This window comes from Pseudophryne corroboree, chromosome 3, assembly GCF_028390025.1.
Source record: "Pseudophryne corroboree isolate aPseCor3 chromosome 3, aPseCor3.hap2, whole genome shotgun sequence".
NCBI lineage: Eukaryota > Metazoa > Chordata > Amphibia > Anura > Myobatrachidae > Pseudophryne > Pseudophryne corroboree.
The window spans coordinates 189,580,819-189,608,783 of NC_086446.1; the positions used below are offsets into that span (position 1 = coordinate 189,580,819).

At 43.1% G+C, this 27,965-nt stretch overlaps 1 long non-coding RNA gene across 2 annotated transcripts in view; it reads left to right on the top strand.

The window, feature by feature from the left end:
* Positions 1 to 27,965, top strand: part of LOC135055085 (uncharacterized) — a 256,252-nt gene that overhangs the window by 5,816 nt on the left and 222,471 nt on the right. The window contains exons 2-3 of one of the 2 annotated variants that reach the window (XR_010243642.1): positions 25,322 to 25,388; positions 25,528 to 25,679. This is a non-coding gene — a long non-coding RNA (uncharacterized LOC135055085). Of the gene's footprint in view, positions 1 to 25,321; positions 25,389 to 25,527; positions 25,680 to 27,965 lie in introns of those variants that run through there. The other variant, XR_010243641.1, reaches the window with a different exon arrangement.

A 27,965-nucleotide genomic window follows, 5' to 3' on the forward strand; every position in this document is an offset into this window, starting at 1 on the left:
TGGTGGAATCCGGAACCGGAAGGTAAGAACAGTACGCTATTGTCTTTTAAAACTGTTTTATTTCTGTTTAATACGCATTGCATACGCAACACACGCACACACCTGCATTTTGTCATTTGTGTAATTTTCACATCTCACTCTCCTGTTTTGCCATTTATCATTGATAAACGTGCTGAGAAAGATTTGTTGCTATTGGTAGTTAAAAGTAAAATTAATACGTAAGGGAGTAATTTGTAAAAAACGCACACGGCTTGCCTAAGATACAAGGAAGTTCTGTGTGGTGTTCAGTAAATGATTACAGTTAAAGATCATTTACATTGATATAAACGTGTTACTTGTGTTACTGTGGACGTGTCTGGCCTGTGTACACGTGTCCCTAACAAAGGGCGGGACAAGCGTATGCGACGCAAGGGCTGACGCACGTAGCGTATATTACGCAACGGAGCGTATGGGTACGCCCACGTAATACAAATCACACGATAGTATTGTTTTAGTAGGTGATACGGAGGCAACGCGATAATAGCGCAAGTCAATCTCAGTGTCCTAAATTTTAGCGTAAATAATCCTTCTCTAGTTGTAACTCCTTTCGGGACTAGACTGTGATACTGAATGAAAGAGATTTCTGCACAGAAACGAAAGTAAAGAGTATATGAGGTGAAAGAGTGTGTATACATATATATAAGTTTCTCATTTTTGGGTGGAATCACAGGAAATCGAGTTCTCGTGAGGTACATACGTGAAAGTGACAGCACGGTGGCTTGGGAGGCATCCCTTGTTAACATATTAAAATAAGAGCATTAGAGATAACGGACCAGGAGGTCCAGAGACAGACCAGGAGGTCTAGGTACAGCGGACTAAGAAGTCCGCTACAGATAGAGTCAAGAAGCACAACACCAGGAGGGTTGGTGCAATACCCATATAGGCCATTAAGCTCTGGCTGAAGGAATTTGCAGCCACAATTTTCGATTCCACTGGTCGTTCCGCACATAAGATTAGTTGCTTATGTGCAGAACGATTGTACCGCATGTAATTGTGTGCATTAGTTAGTAACTTGACCCACTACCATTTGCGTACGCTAGAGGGGTCATAAACGCTATTTGTACATTCTAACGTGATTTGTGTCAAAAAAAAATTATTTTAAGGGAGGTTCGCTGGTCACTCAGGAATTCTCTAACAACCGATACTTGCTGGGGATGGGTAACCTACTCCCACAACGCCCCAGTAAATAAAGGTTCATAGGGGCCCTAGGTTGGGTACAGCAGCTCTGAGTCAGTGATTGAAGTACTGGCCAACGTGGGCGAAGGGTGAGTGGAGGTACTCGGTAAACTTTCACCGTCGGCCTACCCAGGACATCTTGGTTTTTGTAAGGGTTCGCTGAAGACCCTGATTTGAAGGTCAGAGGTAGCGAAAGCAACACCTGCAAAGATGGGGGCCAGTTGTTCAGGTAGGGGGCGATCAACCCTGGTCCAAGTTGATTCAGTAAACCGACCAATCGGGTCGGCAAGGTATATCATGTGTGAGAAATACGGTTCACACACAGAGGTTTTGTGCGATGAATGGGAAAGAATGACTGCATGACGGGGAAAAGTTCCCACGGGTAGGCAGTTTTAGCCCCGAGGTGTTACAAAATCTAAGGAGAAGGATATGTCTCATTAAATCTGCAAAGAGACGGATCAAACATTATGATTATTTACAATTATGGCAACAGGAAGGTGAAATACAGAGAGGATTGGCTCAAGCGGCTGGATCTAACCCTATCAGGAAACTGATAGCCACCGCTCCACCACCACCATACATAACGGGAGAGAAAGTGGTTACAGAGAATGGCACACTGGTGTATGATAAACATGCACTTAGTAACTGTATAGATGTTAAGAATAATGTAACTAAGATTGTTGATGCTAATACTAACTCGTGCAAGCTGTACCCTGTTTTAAACTTTCCCCAGGATTGTGACCAAGAGGATGAACCCACAACAATATCGGCACTCTCTCTAGAAGCCACCATAGCAGAAACAACAGTGGGCACGTCCCAACCAGTAAGAGCAGTATCAAAGGCCCCTAGTGGAGGGACAGGTGAGGTCGTATCAACTGGTAAGTACGGCACTGTACACTATGCTGAAACCATTGCACCACATGCTGTAGAATCTACTCAGAATGATGTTATTGAACTTAATCCCGTTAGGGTAATTGCAGTACCAAATGGGAAAACTGACACTTCAGGAGTCACTCCTGTCAGAAACATCGCCATGCACTGCCCCTTTTCTCGAACGGAATTAAGATCAATGGTGTCTGAATTCCCTGATCCTAGGAAAGATCTGGTTGCAAGCCAGAAGTACATTAGAGAGCTAGGACATACTGTAGAGCCCAATAACAAAGATTGGCGGACATTGCTGAGGGCATGTTTACCCTCCAATGTTGACTCAGCGAGTTTTATAACTGACTGTAGACTAGACGAAGAAGTACCCCTTACTGAGGAGTACAATCAAGATAATGTGAAAAGAATAAATTTGCAGCTGGGAGTATATTTCCCAGCTGTTGCTAAATGGAACAAAATTTTCTCCATCAAGCAAAAGGAGGGAGAAACAGCTGCTGATTATTTTCATCGGGCACTACAGGAAATGGCTAAGTATACAGGGATAGAAGACATTAAGACAAATGTGAATCATAGAGAAGTAGCAGTATCTGTGTTAATGGATGGTTTAAAGGAAGTATTGAGGACGAGGGTACAGACCACCCAACCATGTTGGCGAGGTTTGTCGGTGGCTACTTTGAGAGAGGCCGCTATTGATCATGATCGGAACATCACCAGACACAGGGAGTAGCAGAGTGATAAGCTAATGGCTGTAAGTATACAGGCCCTTACCACAAGGCCAACTCAGCATAAGTCACAGACCCCTGTGGGTAAGTCAAATGTGGTAACTTGTTATTACTGTCATAAAGAGGGACATTTTGCACGAGACTGTAGATTTAAAAGTGCACAAAACTCATATCAACCCCCTAGACAACGACATGACACACGAAATTGGGATCGAGGACCGCAGAGACGGAGTTATGAGCCACACGCAGGGGAAACAAAAAGGTATCCCCCAAAAAGAGACTGGCAAGTCTCTGATAGTTCCCATTTACCCCCTTCACAGGTAATAGCCGCCAGCGCAATACAGGGAGGTCACCACATACAATAGGGGTGGGGCCACACCTGTAATCTGCAGCCAGTGAAATTAATTGCGAGCCTTGGAAGTGAACCCAAGGTCACAATTGATGTAGCTGGTAAATCTCTAAATTTCCTTGTAGATACGGGGGCGGCCAAGTTGGTGATAAATTCGACCGTGGGCATGAGAACCACTGGTAAAACAATTCCAGCCATGGGAGTAACAGGAGTAGTACAACACTACACTTTAAGCAAACCTGCAGAGATTACGATAGGGCCTTTGCATACCAAGCATTCTTTTCTGCTGGCTGCATCGGCTCCGAATAATCTCCTAGGGAGAGATTTACTGTGCAAAATGGGATGTGTCATATATTGTACTCCTGAAGGTGTGTTCTTGGACATACCCGAAGACCATGCTCAGGAAGTGCAGGATATGCTAGACTCCCCAACAAGATTAATGTCACACACTGTTATTGTAAATAGGTGTCCGTCCAAGGTAGAGGAAATGATTTCCCAGATACCGGAATCACTTTGGACCAAGGATGGACAAGACACTGGATTAATGGCAAACGTAGCCCCAGTAGTTGTACAAGTAAAAGATGGTAGGATAGCTCCAAAAATCCCACAATACCCTCTGAAGCCAGAGGTGGAGTTTGGAGTTTACCCTGTAATAGAGCGCTAGCTACAACAGGGCATTCTGGTAAGGAAGTCCAGCACTGCCAATAGTCCCATCTTCCCTGTTAAAAAGAGTGGGGGGAGGGGTTACAGATTAGTGCAGGATCTAAGAGGGATCAACAAAATAGTTGAGAGTCAATTTCCCGTAGTGCCAAATCCAGCTGTCATCCTTATGCAAATCCCTCCCACTGCCAAATTTTTCACTGTGATTGACCTCTGCTCCGCCTTCTTCTCGGTACCTCTGCACCCTGACAGTCAATACTTATTCGCATTTACATACAGAGGAGTTCAGTACACCTGGACTCGATTTCCACAAGGTTTCATTGACAGTCCAAGTATTTTCTCACAAGCCTTGCATGATTGTTTACAGTCTTTTCAACCTGAGAGTGGATCAATATTAATACAGTACGTGGATGACCTACTGCTGTGTTCAGATTCACTGGAATCATCTCTGAGAGATACGAAACAACTCCTGTTTCATCTTTCAAACACCGGACACAAAGTTTCCAAAGACAAGTTACAATTATGCCAGACCAGGGTAAAATACTTGGGACACTGTCTGACACAAGGACTGAGACACCTCACCGCTGATAGAATTCAAGCAATTCGTGACATGACCCTGCCACAAACCCAGCAACAGATTAGAACGTTTTTAGGAATGTGTGGGTATTGCCGTAACTGGATCCCAGGTTTTTCCATACTGGCCTTGCCTTTACAGGAGATGGTCTCCTCAAACAAACCTGATCGGATTTCGCACACAGACGAGTCTGAGATGGCATTTGAGAGACTTAAACAGTGCCTAACGCAGGCACCAGCATTAGGCATGCCAGATTATGGAAAACCCTTTGAGCTGTACGGAACAGAGAGTGCTGGGTGCGCGGCAGGTGTCTTAACCCAGAAGCATGGTGATGCCAGCAGGCCGGTAGCCTACTATAGCGCTCAGCTAGACACGGTAGCGCGATCCCTCCCCACATGCTTGCGAAGCGTTGCAGCAATAGCATTGCTAGTAAGTAAAAGCGAAGATGTAGTGCTAGGACACAACCTCACAATTCATACACCACATGCAGTGTCAGCCTTACTGAATTCGGCCCAAACCAGACACGTCTCATCAGCACGGTTTACAAGATGGGAATTGGCATTGATGGCCCCCGTAAACATCACCATAAGGAGATGCAGCGCACTAAATCCTGCAACATATCTCCCAGGTGTGCCTGGACAGGCACAAAGGGTGGAGGATGAGAGTGATGGTGAAGGAGGATTTAGTAAGGAAAATGACACACATGATTGTATGGAATATTTGACCCAAAATTTCACGGCAAGGCCTGACATCAGTGACAACCCACTGGAAGATGTAGATTTTACTTTCTACACTGACGGCAGTTGTCACAGACAGACGGACTCGGGAGACTTGTGTACTGGATACGCAGTCGTAGATGACCAAGGTACCATAGAAGCGGAACCCCTAGGCGCACCACACTCAGCACAAGTTGCTGAACTGGTTGCCCTAACCAGAGCATGCGAACTGGCTAAAGGCAAGTCAGCCAATATCTACACAGATTCTAGGTACGCCTTCGGAGTAGTCTATGATTTCGGGGCCCTATGGCGCCTCAGAAATTTCATGACGGCAGCTGGCACACCCGTAGCACATGCAGCGCACATCAAAAGACTTCTAACAGCGATACAGGAACCCGACAGAGTGGCTGTTATCAAGTGTAAAGCTCACACGTATAGCCAAGACCCGGTATCACTTGGTAACAGCCGAGCAGACGAAGCTGCTAAATCAGCAGCCAGTAACCCCATACAGACAGACAGCACACAACTGATGGTATTTAATACTGTAAACACACAGAAATTATATGAAATGAAGATTTGTGTTCACCACAAGAAAAGGCAGTTTGGAGGTCAAAAGGATATGGCCAGGAGTCCTCAGGACTTTGGACAGATGGACAGGGTAAGCCAGTGGCACCCAGAGCATACTTTCCAAGTCTAGCGGAAGCGGCACATGGACTGACTCATCTAGGCAAAGAAGGAATGTGTAAGTTGATAAGAGCTTATTGGTGCGCCCCAGGATTTTCTTCCCATGCGGGTAAAAGAGCGATGACATGTCTCACCTGCTTGAGGAAGAATATCGGAAAGGCAATACCAACAGAGCCATCCCATATCCCTCCTACAGATGGTCCTTTCCAGGTAATACAAATTGATTTCATACAATTGCCACCTTGTAGAAATTTAAAATATGTATTGGTTTGTATTGACGTGTTCTCAAATTGGGTTGAAGCATTTCCCGCGGCCACAAATACCGCTGTGTTTACTGCAAAGAAAATTGTGCAGGAATTTGTGTGTAGGTACGGTATCCCTAGAATCATTGAGAGTGATAGGGGTACCCATTTTACAGGTGAAGTTTTTCAAGCAATGTGTAAGTTGATGGGAATTAATAGTAAGCTGCACACTCCGTACCGCCCCCAGGCGAGTGCGAAAGTTGAAAGAGTAAACAGCACTATTAAAAACAAATTAAGCAAGGTAATGGCTGAAACAGGATTGTTGTGGCCCGAAGCTTTGCCAATTGTATTATACAGCATCAGAACCACTCCCAGGTCCCCTCTTAATCTGTCTCCTTTTGAGATTCTGTTTGGTCGACAACCCCATGTTATGATTAACCCCCAGGATGATTTGAAATGTAACAATGAAGTCACTGTAAAGTATTTGGTTAAAATGAGTAAGCAATTGAGGAATCAGAATGATAATCTAAAGTTGGTGATTCCTGATTTGCCAGACCGTAATTGTCATGACATTGAACCTGGGGATTATGTAATGATACGGAATTTCCTACGCTCAGGTTGCCTTATTGACAGATGGGAAGGACCATATCAAGTCTTATTGACCAGCACGACAGCACTGAAGGTTGCCGAGAGAGAGACTTGGGTCCATTCGTCTCATTGTAAAAAGGTTGCTGACCCGGAGAGGTCCCGTGATAAAGAACAGACGGTAGAGTTTGTATCACTAGAGTGTCTGTTCCGGGAAGGTTGAGACGACACCTGAGCGCTGAGAATAATAAGACCGGAGGCGTTTGTCGAGCCAGATTTCTTTTTCCCTTTTGTTATTTTCTCCAGTTCCCATCTCCCTCCTATTCTCCTTCCCCCTTCTTATTTTTTTTTCCTTTTCCTCCTATAAAGATGGACGTGCCCCAAGAGACTGTGATCCGGATTTTCCTGTTGACCATGATGTTGACCAGAGCAGTCTGTTTCAGTGAGAGTACCATGGAGGTCGAGAAAGGATCTGGAATGGGTTCTGATGACCAGGATGGAGGCGTAGTTTTCCAAGAGCAACATAATCACAGAGTAAAGGCGAGTATCAGAAAACAATCTGGTAGCATTGACAATAGAAGGAATTGTGAAGGATTGTTAGCTGAAGAGAACTGCATCTGTAGGCATTGTGACAATATAGTTAAGGATGGGTGCTATAGATTGTAAGCTTGCGAGCAGGGCTTTCCTACCTCTATGACTGTTATCACCCAGTTTGTTATTGTTATTTCAAATTGTAAAGCGCAACGGAATTTGCTGCGCTATATAAGAAACTGTTAATAAATAAATAAATAAATCAAGAAATGTCAGTCCAGTTTTAATGTCCACATGGACCGGCATCCATTGAGTGACTATCACTCCTTAGTGGGTAAAGTGTTAAATCAGACAGACTGTTGGGTATGCTCTCCAGTACCTCAAGGTCATAGCAAATCAGGACTAGTACCATTCCCTTTAACTGTAGGAGAGGTACTTGAGTTAAGTGGTGGGAGGCCGGTGGACAAGAGGTTTAATATCTCTAGTCCTCCTAGTTTGAAGCTCCACCAGTATCACGTGGATAAGTCCTTAGTATGCTTTAACATTTCCAATCCCCGAAAGCCGGGAAATTGGGAAGTGTCGTGGAGTAATCAAACCATGACATTTTCATATAGAGCCGATAGAATGCCCATAGACACAGAGCTTATACGCCAGATCGCCAACAGTGGAAAATATTTCCGTTATAGGTATACTCTAGGAAGTAGGACCATGCAAGTTGGAGAAGTATCACCAGGATACTGTGCACATATCGTACAACCTGATACGTGTACTAGACAGATGGGAGAGTTAGGGTTAGGAGATTTCACATGGAAAATTTGTAACATGGTAATGTCATACTCCGTCCCATATGTTCTCCCCGATGATTCATATTTCATATGCGGGAGAAAGGCGTATAAGTGGCTTGCCCCAAACTCAGAGGGATTGTGTTACATTGGAAAAGTACTGCCTGAAGTAATGACTGTATCCCATAACAAAATGAAAGACATTCACCGCGGTGCCCAAGCTCCTTATACTCACACTCATTACGAGCACATCGTTAAAAGGCACCTGATAGAGAGGACAGAGCATCCGGCCTCTGATCTGATCCATGAATCCACCGGGATTCAATTCCTACTCGCGTTAGATATCACTCGTACCGCCAGAGGAGTGATAAATTATAAATATATATCTGTGCTAGCGAACTTGTTAGACAATATCACCGAAATGTATGACGACACGTTCAGGTACACTGGGAAAGAGTTACAAGCCTACAAAACAGAGCTGGTTCAGCATAGGATGATTCTCAATTATCTCACAGCAGTGACAGGCGGGTATTGTGTTACCCTAGCAACTCAGTATGGTGTAAAGTGCTGCACGTATATTACAAACAGCACTGAGGACCCGGCCGAGGTCATAGACCAAAAGATGGATGACATTTTGCAATTGAAGTGGGAGTTTCGAAGGAAACACAATCTCACACTCGCTGCTGTGGGTAATGAGCTGACCAGTTGGGTGTCATGGTTGAACCCACGAAATTGGTTCTCTGGTTTAGGAGAATGGACCCAAGGTATTATAATGGACGTAGGGAAATTTCTCTTGTGTATTCTGGGAGTCGTCATATTGGTTGGCCTGATATTTAGATGCGTTCGGGCTTTAACGAAGTGTAAAGGTAGTACCAGAGTGATGAGTCTGAGGAGCGAGGACACTGTAATAACAACAACTAATTTGATTTATGACCCAACGATAGAGACAATGTTGTGATGAAAATGTGATTCCATGGTCCGTTTCTTTCACCCGTTTCTCCTTTGTTTTCCTCCAAGGCACAAAGACATCCGCTTGGAAGAAGAATTTGACAACCTCTTTTATACAGACCATTGATGAACTATGCTACAAGCCCCCAATATCCCTAGTGACTTTAACTTTTACGATAGCCCAATACTTTAGCGACTGTAACTTTATGGACAATGGAAAAGCTTTTGCTCGCTATTTATAGCAAAAGCACCGAGAGACATCAGACAACATGTACATCAAGACAAGACATCAGACAAGACCTCAATCGGCGACTGTTTATATAAACTCACATAGTTTACGACTGCATTTATAACGATTGTTTCTTATCTTCATCTCTACAACCTCCAGGTAATGACACACATAGTCGACAGGGAATATAGACACATATATCAGCATTCACATGTTCCCCTCTTCATGTATCATCAACTGAATGTGCTCCCCATTTGTTGCAACCAAAAGCCGAAAAGAGCTCGGTAGAGTTTGACAGCCCATCCACAGACCCTTGACACGGGATAAGAAGGATTCAAATGTATACTTCGCAATACCTCGAAGCTTGATTTAAAACACGTACGGCACGATGATACATGACCCCTCAAACATGGATTTCATACACACATGCTTTTACTATCTCACTAGGTCATACTTTTCCTACCTTCTCCTCTCCTCCCCTTACCCAATCATAAAAAGGTGTTTACATATTTTTCTGTTTTGTTTAGGAAGTGGCAGTTATTGGTGACTGCCAAACGCTGGACTGTCAAAGTCGAAAAATATCGTTATTCTCATGCCTTGTACTAACCCCATGCGCTTGCCCGCTGCTCGTGCACCCACTCCCCCGTGCGTACGCATCCCCTCAGGTTGCGTAAGGGACGCTCCGACGTCTCCTGCGCATGGAGATGTGTATTTACGGCGGAGTTTGCAGGCGTCTAGCGAGCGACTCGATCGCAACATATTTAATCCAAATAGTGCATTTTGTAGGTTATGGTCTCCTTAATAATATCAGTAAGTTTGTTTAGTGTAACTGGTTTATGGACAGAGAAATCCCTCTTTACATGATACGAAGGGTCAGACAGGTTTTGAGCAGTGGTGTTTAGTATGCAACGGTAGAGTATATTATTAGAAACATTCCGGTATTGGTTTGAGAGAAATCAATCGCTCCTGCGAATAGTTATGTCTATAAGAAGTTTATGGACATTTGCTATATTTGCAGTTCATTATCCATGCGGCGGGAATCCTGAGATTCCCTCCCACCTGAGCAGTATAAAATAGTCACAGCCCACCTGTTTGAATCAACCTATGACCTTTTGTTATAATGTAAGGACAGAGTCCTGCGTCCAATGAACAATGAGATTGTAGGCCCCTTTGTAGTGTACTGTATGCAGTGTATATAAGGCAGCCAGCTTGGGCCAGCTCAGTCTACTCTCCACAAAAGGTTTTCATCACTGACTAACTTGAGAGCTGGTACCAGGACTGCGCAGCGATCATTCCCCAGTGTGTAAGTGTTTCTCTGTAACCAACTTGTTCTCTGTTTGTATTTGCCATACTCTCTCTCTCTCTCTCTCTGTTATTGTTACGCTGTTGTATATTGTATATGTGTAGTTATTATGTTTAGATATTGATGTTAGCCTGTAGTGTATAAACTGTTAACTGTATTTTCCCTTTTTACATACTATAATCTCGTTAGTAAAGGTTTTGGAACCTTAGCAAGGCATTGTGTGTTTATTACATTTCTAAGGGTATTCGGAGCGTCTTAATCGCTCCAACAGCTTTCATACGATAAGGGTTAATCAGCGTTGCATTGTGGTAATATTACAGTACTAAGGTTTACAGCATAAGCATATCCTTTCATTGTGTTGCATACAAGGTTTACTGTGTGTCATCCTGTGAGCGTCTGCGCCGCTCGTGTTCCTTTTGTGGGCACGGCGTCCGCTACGCTAGTAGCGTAGCATTACGGTACTCGGACCGCCTATAGCGTGCTCGATACCTAGCGTAAGCCGTGAGCGAACGTGTCGCTCGTGCGTCTCGACCACGGCCAAGCGTCTGCTACGCTAAGTACGTACCCTTACGGTACCCCGTACGCCCATTGCGTACTGAGTCTCTTACCAGTATATAGTGAATGTTATAAGATAAATATTTAGCTTTATCAATAGTCCAGATTGACTTGCCTGCACAGTCTATATTTTCATGGGATACCGGCCCCACAGGAGCTCGCAGCGGTATCACAAGCTGTGTACACACGGTGCGATTTGCATTAACTTTCCTTACGATTTTGACAATATAGTCAAAATCGTAAGGTTACATTGCACTGTGTGTATGCACCTTTAGGCTGTGGGTGGCGGTGGAGGTTAATATTAGGCTGCCGGGGGGAGGAGCTCGCAGCATCAAGGCCAATTGGATAGCCCCTGGCAAACCTATTAACAGTGATAAATTACAGCTGCTAATATGATGAAGGGGGTGGGGTGGGGGGGCGTCATGGTTTATTGCTTCTTACTTTTTATTCCACTGACAGATACATTTGATACATCTGCACATTATTATGATCACGGAAAAATACACATAATTTGTGACCAGTGGTAATAGGAACTATTCAGTTATCCATAGTACAGTGGTTCTCAAACTGTGTGCCGTGGCACCTTGGGGTGCAGCGAGGCTTTTGCAGGGGTACCCTGAGTTTGTGGTCCAGGACCAATTCAAATTATTTATGGTCAATGTAATAGGCAAAACCAGTGCTGGTGGCTGCAAATCATAAAATATGTGGACTGACAGAAGCAAATCTTGTCCCTAACCACATAAGTGACCTAAGGATGACATATACAGTGCATTTGGAAAGTTTTCACAGCGCTTCACTTTTTCCACATTTTGTTATGTTACAGCCTTATTCCAAATGGGAATAAATTCATTTTTACTCTCAAAACTCTACACACAATACCCCATATTGACAACATGGAAAAAAGTTTTGTTTTGTTTTTTTAGATTTTTGAAAATTGTACTAAACATAAAAAACTAAGAAATCACATGTACATAAGTATTCACAGCCTTTGCTCAAAATTGACCTAAGGTGTATCCTGTTTCCACTTATCATCCTTGAGAAGTTCCTACAGCTTAATTGGAGTCCGCCTGTGGTAAATTCAGTTGATTGGACATGATTTGGAAAGGCACGCATCTGTCTATATAAGGTCCTACACTTGACAGTGCATGTCTGAGTCTAAACCAAGCATGAAGTCAAAGGAATTGTCTGTGAACCTCTGAGATAGGATTGTCTCGTGGCACTAATCTGGGGAAGGGTACAGAAAAATATCTGCTGCTTTGAAGGTCCCAATGAGCACAATGACCTCCATCATCCGTAAATGGAAGAAGTTCAGAACCGCCAGGACTCTTCCTAGAGCTGGTCGGCCGTCTTAACTGAGCGATCGGGGGAGAAGGGCCCTAGTCAGGGAGGTGACCAAGAACCCGATGGTCACTTTGTCAGAGCTACAACATTCCTCTGAGAGGAGAACCTTCCAGAAGGAAAACCATCTCTGCAGCAATCCACCAATCAGGTCTGTATGGTACAGTGGCCAGATCTCTTTGGCGTGAATGCCAGGTGTCATGTTTGGAGGAAACCAGGCACCGCTCATCAGGCCAATACCATCCCTACAGTGAAGCATGGTGGTGGCAACATCATGCTGTGGGGATGTTTTTCAGCGGCAGGAACTGGGAGACTAATCAGGATAGAGGGAAAGATGAATGTAGCAATGTACAGAGACATTCTGGATGAAAACTGCTCCAGAGTGCTCTTGAACTCAGACTGGGGCGATGGTTCATCTTTCAGCAGGTCAACGACCCTAAGCACACAGCCAAGATATTAAAGGAGTGGCTTCAGGACAATTCTGTGAATGTCCTTGAGTGGCCCAGTCAGAACCCAGACTTGAGTCCGATTGAACACCTCTGGAGAGATCTGAAAATGGCTGTGCACCAATGCTTCCCATCCAACCTGATGCAGCTTTTGAGGTGCTGCAAAGAGGAATGGGCGAAACTGCCCAAAGATAGGTGTGCCAAGCTTGTGGCATCATAATCATAAATACTTGAGGCTGTCATTGCTGCCAAAGGTGCATCATCAAAGTATTGAGCAAAGGCTGTGAATACTTATGTACATGTGATTTCTTAGTTTTTTATTTTTAAGAAATTTGCAAAAATATAAAAACAAACTTTTCTCACATCAGTATGGGGTATTATATGTAGAATTTTGAAGGAAGAAATACATTTATTCCAGTTTGGAATAAGGTTGTAACATAACAAAATGTTGAATTAGTGATGCGCTGTGAATACTTTCTAGATGTACTGTAATCTACTTTATTTAATATTTTATTTTCTAAATTTACCAATAAGAAACTTTTGGCCCAGAGGTGCCGTGAAAATTTTTGTGATGCTCTGGGTGGCGTGATTCAAAAAAATGTGAGAACCACTGCCATAGTGTGTAATAAATGAAACTTCTCTCCTTGAATTAGGTGAATGAGAATAGTATATTAACTTTTTTTCATGATATGCCAATTTGCATTCTCGAATCATACTTACGTATTTATTCAGTATTCTATTCGAGAGTAGCCCGGAGAGGAGATGCTGCATGTCAATTTGGGGGCATAGCCAATTGGTCTCCATTAGGCCCGCTCCCAAAAATTGGAAACACCCGTGATTCGCGGGTCGATGGCAAGTGGTGGAGCTTATGGGACATCCTCAATTCAGGGAAATACCCATGATTACGGGTCTGCGGTGAGGGGCGAAGCTAAATGGCTAATGCCAGTAATTTAGCTCCACCCCCTTTCCGTGGCCCCGCGATTGCCGGTGATTTTTACACTACCTTGCCCGCTTCACTGTGAAGTGGGTGTTGGCAGAGTGTTCTGGGCTATCTGGTGCAGTGACGTCAGTCCACACATTTAGTAACTTAAACAGTAATGCAGGTTTATTTAGTGTACACAGGTGACTCAGATGTAACACTGATATCGGTAATCAGGAGCCCATATATCACAGAAGGTAACAGCATTAGGTAGTGGTACTTATCAGGAGATGTCTGTGGTGGTGAAGCATGGAGAACTGCACAGCCGCGCAGTCTGACTCCTACTGTAGAGAAGATGATGCATGCAAGTAAATTGTTTAAAAATCATACAATGTGATTTCCTGTTGTTTTTTTTCCCCCCAGATTCTGTCTCTCACAGTTGAAGTGTACCTATTATGGAAATTACAGACCTCTCTCATCTTTTTAAGTGGGTCAACTTGCACAATCTGTGGCTGTCAAAATACTTTTTTGCCCCACTGTAGAGATAGATATATAGATATCGAATATGTTTACGATATACACAAATATTTATTCTAGGAGTTGTCCAAAAAATACTTTCTTTAAGAGTCAATATACCCATCAATTTTTAAAGATATTCATTACATTGTAAAAGAGTGCCCCAAAAAGGAATTTCTTGCCTCTTGTAGCTTTTGCTAAATTATTGTCTTGAACATAAAACTGATATACTGTAAGCATGTTGGAAGGAACCATGCATTCTATAACCAAAAATCTTGACATCGCATTGAAGGGAGACGGGAAAAAAATAAAACAAAAGAAAGTTTGTCCTTGCACATTTTTCAATAAAAGTGTTATCTTTATAAAAGTATTGCAGGAAGGGCAAGCTCCAGATTACAATTAAAGAGCTTTTCAAGGCAGAAGCATAGGGGTCAGTGTCCTGGCCACACACCTTGCCAAGAGAAGGTTTACTTTCTGGGAATGCTCCCTGGGGTGTTCCGGAGACTAGTTATACAGGGCAACATGGAGACAGAAATATAACTGGAGGAGGGTTCAGGGGAAATTATGACTGTGGAATGAAAGATAACTGGAAATATTTTGGCAGGGCTATTTTTTTTTAGTAGTCTTCTTAACGATGTTGGAGCTGAGTTATATTAAGCAGTGTTCACCGCTCACTTTTTTTCTATCACATGATCAAATATAACATTCTAATACCTGCAAATTCTGCAACTGTGAACAGACAATGATGGCTTTACCATATTTATCACATGATAACTTAAATTATGGCATCAGTGCAAACTTGGTAACCATAACATTATTTTCTCCAGCATTTTAGCTGAGGAAAAGATCATTTTTATTTTATCCCTATTTAAAGAAAAGAAAGTTGGAGTGAGATTTAATTGAGATTTCTTATCTCTTCTCTTAGAGATACAGCCCCCATGGATCTCAATAGGGGTAAGAGGGGGATCAGTTATGCTGTTGATGAAGAAGTAGGGTTGCCACCTTTATTCTGGCAAAATATAGTAGGGGGGGGGGGGGAATGACAAACCCTACAAATAGAAAAAAGCGCTGCAAAGCAGCACCGACCACTGCAAAGGGTGTGCTATCTGAAGAGTAATGCCCTCAGTTCCTGCCGACCACCCAAACCCTCCTCACTTTGTAGTGTGCTATCTGAAGAGTATTGCACTCATTCAGTCCCTTCCGATTACCCTCTGCTCCCCTCACCTTATATTGCATCCAACCTAATCACACCTTGTAGAATGCTATCTGCTGAGCATTGCCTGCCTCAACTTGTGTGCTCTGTACAGGTAACTGTAGGACGCCCTCTTCTGGAAAGTCCTCTCCATGTCATGCATCAGTTGGTACAGGGAGTGGAGTCCCAGCAACAGTCAATCTCAGCTCACCAGGCAGTCAGCCTGTTCCAGCACTGCCTCCTTCAGCCGGGGCAGCCGGAGTCTGTGATACATCAGCGTGTTGCCATGATGGGTAGCGTCTAGTTTCCCTTTGTGGAGAGGACCTTTCCCATAAGCCCCTGGGTCCATGTCACAAACTGTTTGGAATAGTAACCTGTGGCGAGCGAAGCGGAGCGAGACACCAAGCCCGTAGCATGGCGAGCGAAGCGAGCCCAAGAGGGTCCAATGGCGCATAGAAAAAAAAATTAACGCCAAATAAATGGGGAAAACATTTAGGTGCTGTAAGGGCGGAAGTTCTCTCCTGCCCACTCGTTATGTCACTTGCAGGTCCTGATCACGAAGGTAACATAGCCACAACCGTGCCATGATGATGGCTGAATACTCACGAGACTTCCGGATTCTCAAGTCTTGCGGGACTTAGCTAGTGGTTCTTAGAGTAGACATCCATCTGTATACACTCACTGCTGGATGTGAGTGTTAATATGAGGTAAACTGCATTCCGTTTTGAATCAGTATGGAACATAGAATGTTCCTTTCAAATCTGGGACTATTCTGTATAGAACAGGATGGGTGGCCATCCTATGGAGAAGTAAAAAATCTTATCTTCTCCAAAAGATATGTACCACCTATACCACTATATGGCGTCATAGTAGGAAAAAGCTGAAACCTTCAGTATCTCCTTCTGCTTCATATCCCAAATGTGTGGCTCTCCCGGCTATCCTAAAATAACACTGACACAGTGGTAGCTGATATCAACGTTTCAATAGATAGATTTTCATTCAAATATGTGTTTTTGAATGTTGATAGCAGTTACAACTGTGTCAGCCTTATTTTATGATAGCCGGGAGTGCCGCACTTTTTGGATATGCTATGAATACAGCTTGTGGAGGCACCGGGCACAGTCACTTTGTTTAACGGAGTGCTGGACTATATTATGTATAATATACTGTATAATCTCAATCACAAAGATAAGCACAGACCATGTGAATTCCAAATGCCATGGTGCTGCCCAGATGCACAACAAAGCCACAACACTAGGATATGATGTGTATTATATATGCACACACACTTGATAACCTTTTAGCTGCCCCCTCTAGGAGGTCAGAAAAGTGGGGGTTGTGGTTCAAGGAGCATAATGACATCATTGACATTGTGGCCTCACCATTGCTATTTTATAGAATACCACATCTTCAAACACGGTCTAGTGACGACTGTTTTGGTCTTGGTGTGGAGAGCATGAGGAAGCTGCATGGCAGCACCGAAATGGCTGTTGGGCCACGCCTCTGTTTGAAGATGTGTTACTCCATGTTACTGTTATAAGTACCTTTTCTCCTGCAAGGTCCACAGATTATCCACTGGATAAACATTGGGATATGAGTTAGTGTCAGCGGATTTTCACCCACGATCAAAAGCTTTCGGCCTCCCAGAATTTAACGGGACAGTCCCCTATATCCCTGCCTCCTGGCTCAGGCAATTCAGTTTTTTGTTGGTGCGGCAGGAGCCGGACCATGATTTTTGGCCTGATGGTTTTTGCAACCATAAGCTTGTTATTTCATTTATTTTTACAGTTTTATGTTTTTATTGAGAGACGTTTCTAAAAAGCGTCTTATACGTACCTTAGAAATAGTTGCTCCAACAACTCTCTGCCGGGTCGCAACAACGCTTACCCACGTGTGCAGTGCTGTTTCGGCGGGCGTCTGTGTAGGTTGTACTAGAAAGTCCAGCAGATGTTACCAGGCTGTGGCCGGAGCATGGGGAGAAGGTAAGGCGTCAGTTCCGCTTAGCGGGGGAGACGCAAGACCACAGCCACACTGTTTCGGGAAGGAGACTACCGAACAGTTGCTGACGCGGCTGATACCTTGGGTGCACCAGCGCTAGGCTTCAGGATTCATAGGCTCCAGGGATTAGTGTGAGGCCGCGATCCCTGGGGTTGATGTCAGCCGTGGGGAGTAAGATGCTCCCCTGGTCGCCCCTCCCCCCGGTTCATAACCAGTTTCCTCCGAGTTTCCTGCCATGAACTTCCCGCTTCCGTCTGAAATGCTGTATATCCAAAAGACCCAGTCGCAGCATAGGCGGCTGTGTGACTGGTGTGTCGGTGTTCACTTGGGCGTCTGTGTTCACTGTGGGTTCACTGGGCATTTGTGTACACTATTAGCTTCTGGATCCACTCAGCATTTACTAACATATTGATCGATCCTGGAACCAGGGTGAAGTCTCCCTGTATCCCACTCTCCTGATCTAGGTGATACAGCACTAAGGCTCTACCTACCAGTAAGTACGAGTAGTTGGATAAGTGCCTGGGGCATATGAGACTGTAAACTATTGCTGCTGTTTTTCTTTTGCTGTGCGACTGAATACGTTTAATAGTCCTGTTTAAGGTAATGCAGTAATATGTTTCTCCTACATACTTAAAATGTATCTGTAGTTGAATATGTGCTCATATTGCTTATTATACTAATGTATACCTTGTGACTGATTGCTAGAGTGATTGCTGACTTTACTATTTCTTGTCAGTTACTGTGTATAATAACGATCCTCAATGCTGGTGCAAGGCAGGGAGGGATCGGATTTTATGTCACTTTAACAAGCTTTAAAGTGATTTCAGTCACAAATTGTTTGGTTAACACCATACAGGTGTGTGATTTGTTTACCATGTCTAAGAGAGGCAAGGGTGAGGAGGATAAACTCTCCACAGCAGAACCAACACTGATTTCATGTTTGTCTTGCAAAGCTGGGTTAACCTCTCAGGATCTGGTTCAAAATGGATTATGTGCAAATTATTTTAGCTTTCATCAAAGCCTCCAAGGCAGACATAGGTTCAAAATGAACCTCCATGGGCTGCTTTTGCGCAGACATTATCCAAAATTGCTGAGTGGATAGTGCCAGCTCCTATAGCAGGGATAGTTTACCCTGTTAACCCTTACATGCAACATTCTCCCTGGGTTTTATCACATCCAGTCCAGGAAACTACAGCCTTTCAACAAAAGCAGGCTGAAAGGCCTGGGAAAGGTAAATCACACAGACATGAAACAGCAGCTTCACAGTCTACAAATGTTTCAGATAGGGACACATCCGAGGATGAGGATTCCTTGCATTCTTGTTCTGAATACAGAGATGAGGATGAAGGTCCCAGCTCAGTGGATATACCTGAACTAATTAGTGCTTTGAAAGCCATTCTATCCTTAGAGGAGGCAGCAGAGCCTTTGTTAAGATCCAAGGCTCCTATCTTTACATTCCAAAACAGTCAGAACTAAATTTCCAGGGTCAGAACAACTGACGGAGATTATGCAAGAGGCTTAATCTCCAGTAAGAAGTTTAGAATTCAAAATAAATGGAATTCCTAATCTCTTACAGCTGGGAGGTGGCTCCCAAAGTACGTCATTTGATTGGTGCGAATATCTACATTGCCTTTGCCTTCAACATCATTAAATGATGTTACGGATAAAAAAAATAGATATTTTTTTCAAAACCATTTTCTCCTTGTCGGGGGCAATTGTAAGACCAGCCATACTGTAGCTTCAGCCTGGATGGCAAAATCAGTGGTGGCCTGGGCTGATGCACTGGAGGATGATTTTTCATTGACATCTAGAGAGCAAAAATCCCATATTGCACATATTAAACAGGCGGCTAGTATTATGGAAGAAGCAGCCTTGGATATGGGTACTATTGCCTCTCAAGCATCAGCCTCAGCAGTAGGAGCTCGCAGTGCTGTCTGGCTACGTACATGGAAGGCTGACTCGGAGTCCAAGAAGGTTTTAGAGTCTTTGCCTTTTACGGGAGATATTCTTTTTGGTAAAGAATTAAACAGTATTTTGGAGTCAGACTCCAAGAAAGTGAAGTTTCCTTCCACACACAAATCTAAACCTAGGTTTCCAGCTCTTTGGCCCTTTCGGACCCAATGGAAAGTCTGTTAAGATTAAAAAGCATTGGGCTACCAGAAGACCTGCTTCCAAGACAGAAGATAAGCCATCAGCCTGATGGTGCGGGCCTCCACCTGGGGGACCCCAGGGTGGGAGGCCGACTTCTTAATTTTGCACAGATCTGGCAGCAGTCCACCACAGATGCCAGGGTGCAAGAAGCGGTATTTCACGGTTATGCATTTGCCTTCAAGAAACACCCTCCACAAAGGTTCTTTTGTACCAGCCCGTCTTCAGTAGAAATGAAGGCCAGGGCCTTACATGAGGCAGTTCAGAAGTTGCTTCAACCAGGAGTGATAATTCCAGTTCCTCCTGCGCAACAATGACAAGGTTCCTATTCCAACCTGTTTATAGTTCAGAAGCTGAATGGGTTGTTCCGGCTCATACTCAGTCTCAAAGTGCTAAACAAGTACATTTGGGTGCCTTGCTTTCATATGGAGACTTTACGTTCCATTATTTTGGCCATGGAGCTGGAGGATTTTATGGTATCCCCTGGATAACCAGGATGCTTACCTGCATGTTCCTATAGCACAGCGCACTCAGTGCTATCTCAGGTTTGCTATTCTCCAGCAACACTTTTAGTTTCAGGCCCTGCCATTTGGACTGGCTACAGCTCCAAGAGTGCTCACCAAAATTATGGTGATAGTGGCGGCTTATCTCTGTCGGCAGGGGATAAGGATTTTTCCATACCTCAACGACCTATTAATCCTGGCACAGCCTCAGGAATTGCTTCAGTGTCATCTGCAACAGACTTACAGAAATACGGTTGGCTCATAAATTGGGCAAAGTCATCCCTGGTTCCGTCACCACATATGACACACTTGGGGGCTGTGTTGGATTCCGGTCTTCAGAGAGTGTTTGTTTTTACCTCTGCACAAAATATCCAAAATTCAGTTGAGGATTCAGGAGCTGCTACACAGTTAGAGGGTATCCATTCATGCAGCAATGTGTGTGATGGGATCTATGGTGTCGACATTTGACATGGTGGAGTATGCTCAATTCCACTCGAGGCCTCTTCAATGTCTGATCCTTTCCTAATAGAATGGGTTACATAAGACGACAAAAACTCAGACTATGGTCCATCAGCGGTACTATCAGCACCTTGAAAAAGTTGCGTGAACACAACGAAACGTGTCGGTGAGATCTGCTGTTTTGTGTTCACTCCCACCAATTGATCTATCGGACGATTGATACCTGGACCAGGTCCCCCGTTGTTATACGACCCTGCCATAGGAGCGATTTCTTCACATCGTGGAACTGTGTCTGCATCACCAACCAAGGGAAAGCCATTTGCGGACGCCTATCCGCTTAACACCTTGAGAGACGCTGGTGGTAACTATTACTCATGGTTGTGACTTGTATGGGCCTGTTGGGACCAAGGGGACTGTTTATTGGAATAGGTTTATTGAACTTTTCTTCAATCACGATCATTTGAAATTGGGAGGAGCACTACTCACTTTGTATACCAACTTTTCCAAATATATTTCTACCAATGTGGATTTTATATACATTTTTTTTTATATTTTGCTCATTTTTATTCTATTAAATTGTGATATTGTTGTGACCCACCTTTCTCATTTGTGACCTTTAAGCACTACTTGTTTTCTTGTGCTCATAATTTATTTGGGGTCTGACCAACCCCTTTTGTGTTTAGCTGCTGTGTTGAACCTCCCCGTCAAGCGCCAGGAGTCAGTTACCCTAGGGTAATTTTTTTTCACAAGAGAGGATGGCCTGCTCACAAGCAGACACTGGCGAGGAATATTTCAAAAGCATATTCTCAAGCTTATCTCCCTATTCCGGCTCACTCTACTCGTAAGGTAGGTTCTTTATGGGCAGCACAACGTGGTGCTTCAGCTGAACAGATATGTAAGGCAGCCACATGGTCTTCCATTAACACATTCATTAGACATTATGTCTTTGATACCTTTGCCTCTCAGGACGCTGCATTCGGGCAAAGGATTTTCCTGTCCAATCAGAAGCGTCCCCTCCACTAAAATTGCTTTGGGACATCCCAATGTTTATCCTGTGGATAATCTGTGGACCCTGCAGGAGAAATACTTAGTTACGGTAGACTTACCGTCGATTACTCCTTTCTCCTAAGTCCACAGTATCCACAGGGATCCCACCCTGACTCACCTGATTTGTGGATCCTTACACCTACTAAACTCTTCCTTCTTGTACGGAAGTGTGTGTATGTGTGGTGTTCTCACCTAATTAGGGATCTCTATGATGCTCCTGCCTTGAGCTTTGGAAAACAACTGAATTGCCTGAGCTAGTAGGCAGGGATATACGGGACTGGCCCGTTGCATTCTGGGAGGCCGAAAGCTTTTGATCGTTGGTGCCAATCCGCTGACGCTACCTCATACCCCAATGGTTATCCTGTGAATACTGTGGACTTAGGAGAAATAGAGTTTTTGATAGTAAGTCTATTGTAACTATGTATTTTTTCATAACCCTGTGGAAATGTTGTTGCCTTTCAATGCATGATTGTCATGCCTTACAGTGTTTGGAGTTCTGGTCTATTCTGTGTGTCTTTTTTTTCTTCTGGGTTATGGAATAGCATTTGGATTGGTAATACTTCATATATATATATATATATATATATATATATATATATATATATATATATATATATATATATATATAAAACACTCACTTCTCCAGCGATGCAGAAAAAGTAGACAAGCACTCACGTGTAGATGAAAGAAAAGCAGGATTTATTCCTTAACCAAACGGCATGGTGAAATACAGCAAACATAGCCCGACAGCAGTTTTCCAACCGACTGGTCTTCCTCAGGGGCCCATGAGGAAGACCAGTTGGTTGAAACAGCTGTCGGGCTGTGTTTGCTGTATTTGCTGTACTTCACCATGCCGTTTGGTTAAGGAATAAATCCTGCTTTTCTTTCATCTACACGTGAGTGCTGGCTTGTCTACTTTTTCTGCATCGCTGGAGAAGTGTTTTATATTTATATATATATATATATATATATATATATATAATGTTTTATATTTATTGCTGCCTTGCACCACCATTTTTTGCTTTATATACATAGGCTTTGAGTGCTGTCGTGATGTCCTATATATATATATATATATATATATATATATATATATACACAGTGGGGATTGAAAGTTTGGGCACCCCAGGCAAAAATTCATTTTAATGTGCAAAAAGAAGCCAAGGAAAGATGGACAAATCTACGAAAGGCATCAAATTACAGATTAGACATTCTTATAACATGTCAAAAAAAAGTTTGATTTTATTTCCATCATTTACACTTTCAAAAGAACAGAAAACAAAAAATGGCGTCTGCAAAAGTTTGGGCACCCTGCAGAGTTAATACCTTGTACTGCCCCCTTTGGCAAGTATCTGCTTGTAAACACTTTTTGTAGCCAGCCAAGAGTCTTTCAATTCTTGTTTGAGGTATCTTCGCCCATTCTTCCTTACAAAAGTCTTCCAGTTCTGTGAGATTCCTGGGCTGTCTGTGACGCACTGCTCTTTTAAGGTCTATCCATAGATTTTCAATTATGTTGAGGTCAGGAGATTGTGAAGGCCATGGCAAAACCTTCAGTTTACGCCTCTTGATGTAATCCACCGTGGATTTTGAGGTGTGTTTAGGATCATTATCCATTTGTAGAAGCCAGCCTCTCTTTAACTTCAGCTTTTTCACAGATGGTATCAAGTTAGCGTCCAAAATTTGCTGGAATCTTATTGAATCCATTTTTCCTTCTACTCGTGAAATGTTCCATGTGCCACTGGCTGCAATACAACCCCAAAGCATGATTGATCCACCCCCATGCTTAACAGTTGGACAGAGGTTCTTTTCATTAAATTCTGTGCCCTTCCTTCTCCAAACAAACCTTTGCTCATTCCGGCCAAAAAGTTCTATTTTAACCTCATCGGTCCACAGAACTTTATTCCAGAATGCATCAGGCTTGTCTATATGTTCATTTGCAAACTTCAAACGCTGATTTTTGTGGTGAGGACGTAGAAGAGGTTTTCTTCTGATGACTCTTCCATGAAGACCATATTTGTATAAGTATCTCTTTATAGTGGAATAGTGTACCACAACTCCTGCCAGATCTTCCTGGAGGGATCGTGCAGTCAAACGTGGATTTTGACTTGCTTTTCTCACAATCCTGCGAGCTGTTCTGCCTGATATTTTTCTTGGTCTTCCAGATCTTGCTTTAACTTCCACTGTTCCTGATGACTGCCATTTCTTAATTACATTCCGAACAGAGGATATGGGCACCGGATAACGCTTTGCTTTCTTCTTATAGCCTTCTCCTGCTTTGTGAGCGTCAACTATTCTCAGTTTCAGTGTTCTACACAACTGCTTAGAGGAACCCATGGTGCTGATTGTTGGAGCAAGGTCAGATGAGTGTGGGCTTTTAAAACCTTTTGAGATTGACATCACCTGGTCTTTCCAGACGATGATTGAGAACAATCCATGACACTGCCAGGTCTCAGCTGTCCAAAGGGGGCAGTACAAGGTATTAACTCTGCAGGGTGCCCAAACTTTTGCAGATGCCATTTTTTGTTTTCTGTTATTTTGAAAGTGTAAATGATTGAAATAAAATCAAACTTTTTTGACATGCTATCAGAATGTCTAATCTGTAATTTGATGCCTTTTGGGGATTTTTCCATCTTTCCTTGGCTTCTTTTTGCACATTAAAATGAATTTTTGCCTGGGGTGCCCAAACTTTCAAACCCCAGTGTGTGTGTGTGTGTGTGTGTGTGTGTGTGTGTGTGTGTGTGTGTGTGTGTGTATGTATGTATGTATGTATGTATGTATGTGTGTATATATATATATATATATATATATATATATATATTATGCAATGTGTGGTGGCTTCTAATAAATATGTGATTAAAATGAGAGCACCCTAAGTGAAAAATCTTCAGTCTACGGGTGTAGTGAGGACCACCACTATGTATGATCGAACGCTATGGATTTAGTGAATGCATACCACAACTCACCATGGGGATGGTGGCATTCACTAATTCCATAGTGATTGACCACACATGATGGTGGTCCTCACTACACCCTTATACTGATTTTGTTTCCCCACATCTCCACCCATATGGATACATTTGTGGAGGAACTCCCACAAGACAACACTATTCAAAGAAGGGGAGGACAAAAGAACTCCACACCAATATAAGGGATGTATGGTTACATTACGCATTTATCATTTTAATCAGAAATGTTATCCATAGTCTGCTTTCCTTGCTCGAGCCAAAAGGGAGTGCCTTGTGTTCATTCTTTTAAAATGTTTTTCTGTCCTGTGCCCTGGATGATCTTATATTCTAACGTCCTGAACACTCACAAAGACCAATTTTAAGCCTGAAGGCAAGTTACTTACCAGTATGTCTTTCCACCAATGGGGAGCTTTGGAATACCCAGAGCATACTTGCCTACCTGACCCTCTCCATGAGGGAGAAAATGCTCTGTTCCTGGACTTTCCTGGTAATGTATGATTGCCATCACCTAGGGTGAAACGCCTTTCTTATCAATTAACTAGCTCACCACAGGTGATGGCAATCATACATTACCGGGAAAGTCCAGGAACAGAGCATTTTCTCTCTCATGGAGAGGGTCAGGTAGGCAAGTATGACCCAGAGGAAACATAAAAACTCCACACACAGAACAGAATTCATGGCCCCAGTTCTGCAGGCAACATTGCTTATTGTATGATCCATTTTGCTGAGTGACCTTAATATGAATCTAGTAGTATTTCACTGGGTAGCCTGTAACTTTCTCTTCTTCTTTTAAACTTCTACCATTAATACAGAGATTGTTGAATGTGCTCTATTAAACCTGACAAGTCCCAGTGATTCTCTGAAGTCCTGCAGGATAAGGTAAGGCTAGACACTTGCTATAGAGCATTTTATGGGTCCGTAAAAAGGTCATCAGCAAGTTATAATTTTTGTGTTAAAATATAATTTGTTTATTTGGTGCTATATTGTTTTATTAATGTGATATCATTTTATCATATAGGGCATTGAAGTATACTGATTACCAATCAAGAGAAAAGTTATTCTATAGATACTGTTTGTAAAAGCTGTTTACAGAAAATATGCACCGTTATTGGGAATTACTGTAGATGGAATTCTCCAATACTTTCCTCCACTTCCATATACTTCGGTTTACCCAGGAGTTATTGATTTGATTTGTGTCATTAAGTGACAAATTTCCTGGAATCAGGAGAAATTTCATAAATGCACTCTCATTATCAAAGTTTTTGACCTTTTTGAATTACATTCTATTTTGTGGACTGTTCTAGCTGTTGTGTAATCTAAACCCATTATTTAGATAATTTGATAGAATGACTGTAATGTATTGTAGCACCAAGTGAATGGCACATTGTTACTTTTGAGAACTGCTACCTGTGTGTGACTTTCAGTAATCTTTGTCATAGGAAAACCCTTTGTAAATAGTATTGGACAAATTATGTAAATGATGGGCAACATGGTTGGTGAAATGGTTAGCACGACTGCATCACAGCAGTAAGGTTGTGGGTTCGATTTCCAACATGGACGTAACTGTGTGGAGCTTACACATTCTCCCCGTGCATGTATGGATTTAGTCCCGGCACTCTGGTTTCCTCCCACAATCCAAATATATACTGCTAGGTTAATTGGCTGCAGGTATAACAAAGAAAAAAATTAACCTAACTTTGTGTTTGTGTGTACATGTAGTCAAGGGTGTAGTGAGGACAGAGCTGCATTGCCTGGACCCCGAATCTTTCCCTACAGGCTGCTGCAGCTGTCACTCAGGCGGAGCTGGGATGCAGGGAGCCCTTCCTTCTGCTTTCCAGCTCATACTTTTCTGTTGCCGGATGCTGCCGGGGAATGCCTGGACATGGGTGGAATCTGATGCACTGATCATAGTCTTGTGACTGGCCCCGGTCACTGGTGAGAAAAGCAGGAGAGGATTCTGTTGCCCTGCCCCTACCACTGGCTGCCCACCACTGATGCCACAGTATGAGTAGAGTAGACTCTAGTGCAATAGAATATATGGACCTTGCAAGACAGGATTTGTGCCTAGCCTGCTTGGATGATGATACATTGTAACCACACATTTATATCTGCATCAGCTTATTGTCACTGATCAGGATGGTTTTGTACCGTCTAGACAGGCTATAGACAATACTCGGTGTACGGTCAATCTTGTCTCCTATATTAATAGACTTAAAACTCCAGCTGTATTGTTATCATTGGATGCAGAAAAAAGCCTTCGACCGGTTGTCCTGGCCCTTTATGTTCCAAACTTTACAAGCGTATGGTTTTTGCAGTGTTTTTTTTGAAGGCTGTTCAAGCATTGTACTCTGACCCATTCGTGACCGTGTCGACTAATGGACTTTCATCATCGACACTTAAACTAAGTAATGGAATCAGACTGGGCTGTCCCCTTTCCCCACTTGCTCTATGCATTAAGCATTGAACCTTCGGTGACTAAGATTCAGGACAACCCCAACATTAAAGGTACAATATTTTAGTGCTAAATGAGGAATACAAATTGTCACTGTTTGCAGACGCCGTATTGCTGACCCTCTCCTCCCGCAGGAACTGTGTAGAGACATATAGATGATGTTTGATTTGTTCCTTTCTCTGTTATCTTCTATTTTCTTATGAGGTTATTTTTGCCTTACAGGGATGGCAAATAGCAACTTTAGCCCTAGGCTGACCTGCCCTTGTAGGGGATAAGTGGGAGAGTGGTTGGGGTGTGTGTGTGTATCAATTTGGGGTAGCTGACACAGGTGAAGACAGAGGAGGACGACGTGAGCCAGGACCATAGCTGGGTAGTGCTTTAACCCTTTCATCTCGTCTCTATTGCAAAACTAGTGCTAGGTGATATCAGAGTCATACATATGTGTGTGAGTGCATGTGTGTATATGTATGTATGTATGTATGTATGTATGTGTGTGTATGTGTGTGTATGTATGTATATATATATATATATATATATATATATATACCAAACAAAAACACGTGGCACTCTCAGACTTGTAAATGGGTGGAAAACACGCCGCTTCACCCCGTGAAGAGTTTTATTGAAAACAACAGGTAACATTTCGGGGGGACATCCCCTTCCTCAGACCCTGGTCTGAGGGAGGGGGATGTGTCCCCGAAAATGTTACCTGTTGTTTTCAATAAAACTCTTCACGGGGTGAAGCGTGTTTTCCACCCATTTACAAGTCTGAGAGTGCCACCTGTTTTTGTTTGGTGCATGTCGGTGGACTGGCATGTCCACAAGGAAGGGCACCTCAGCCAGCTAATTTGGAGGAGTGCCGGGGCATACTTTGGAGATATAGATATATATATATATATATATATATATATGTATATAGTAAGCACTCTACTTTACACAATGTGTTTTATGTTTTAATCTATAGGTTAGAGATGATTGAAGCTTTTTGTGGAATGTAATTGTGG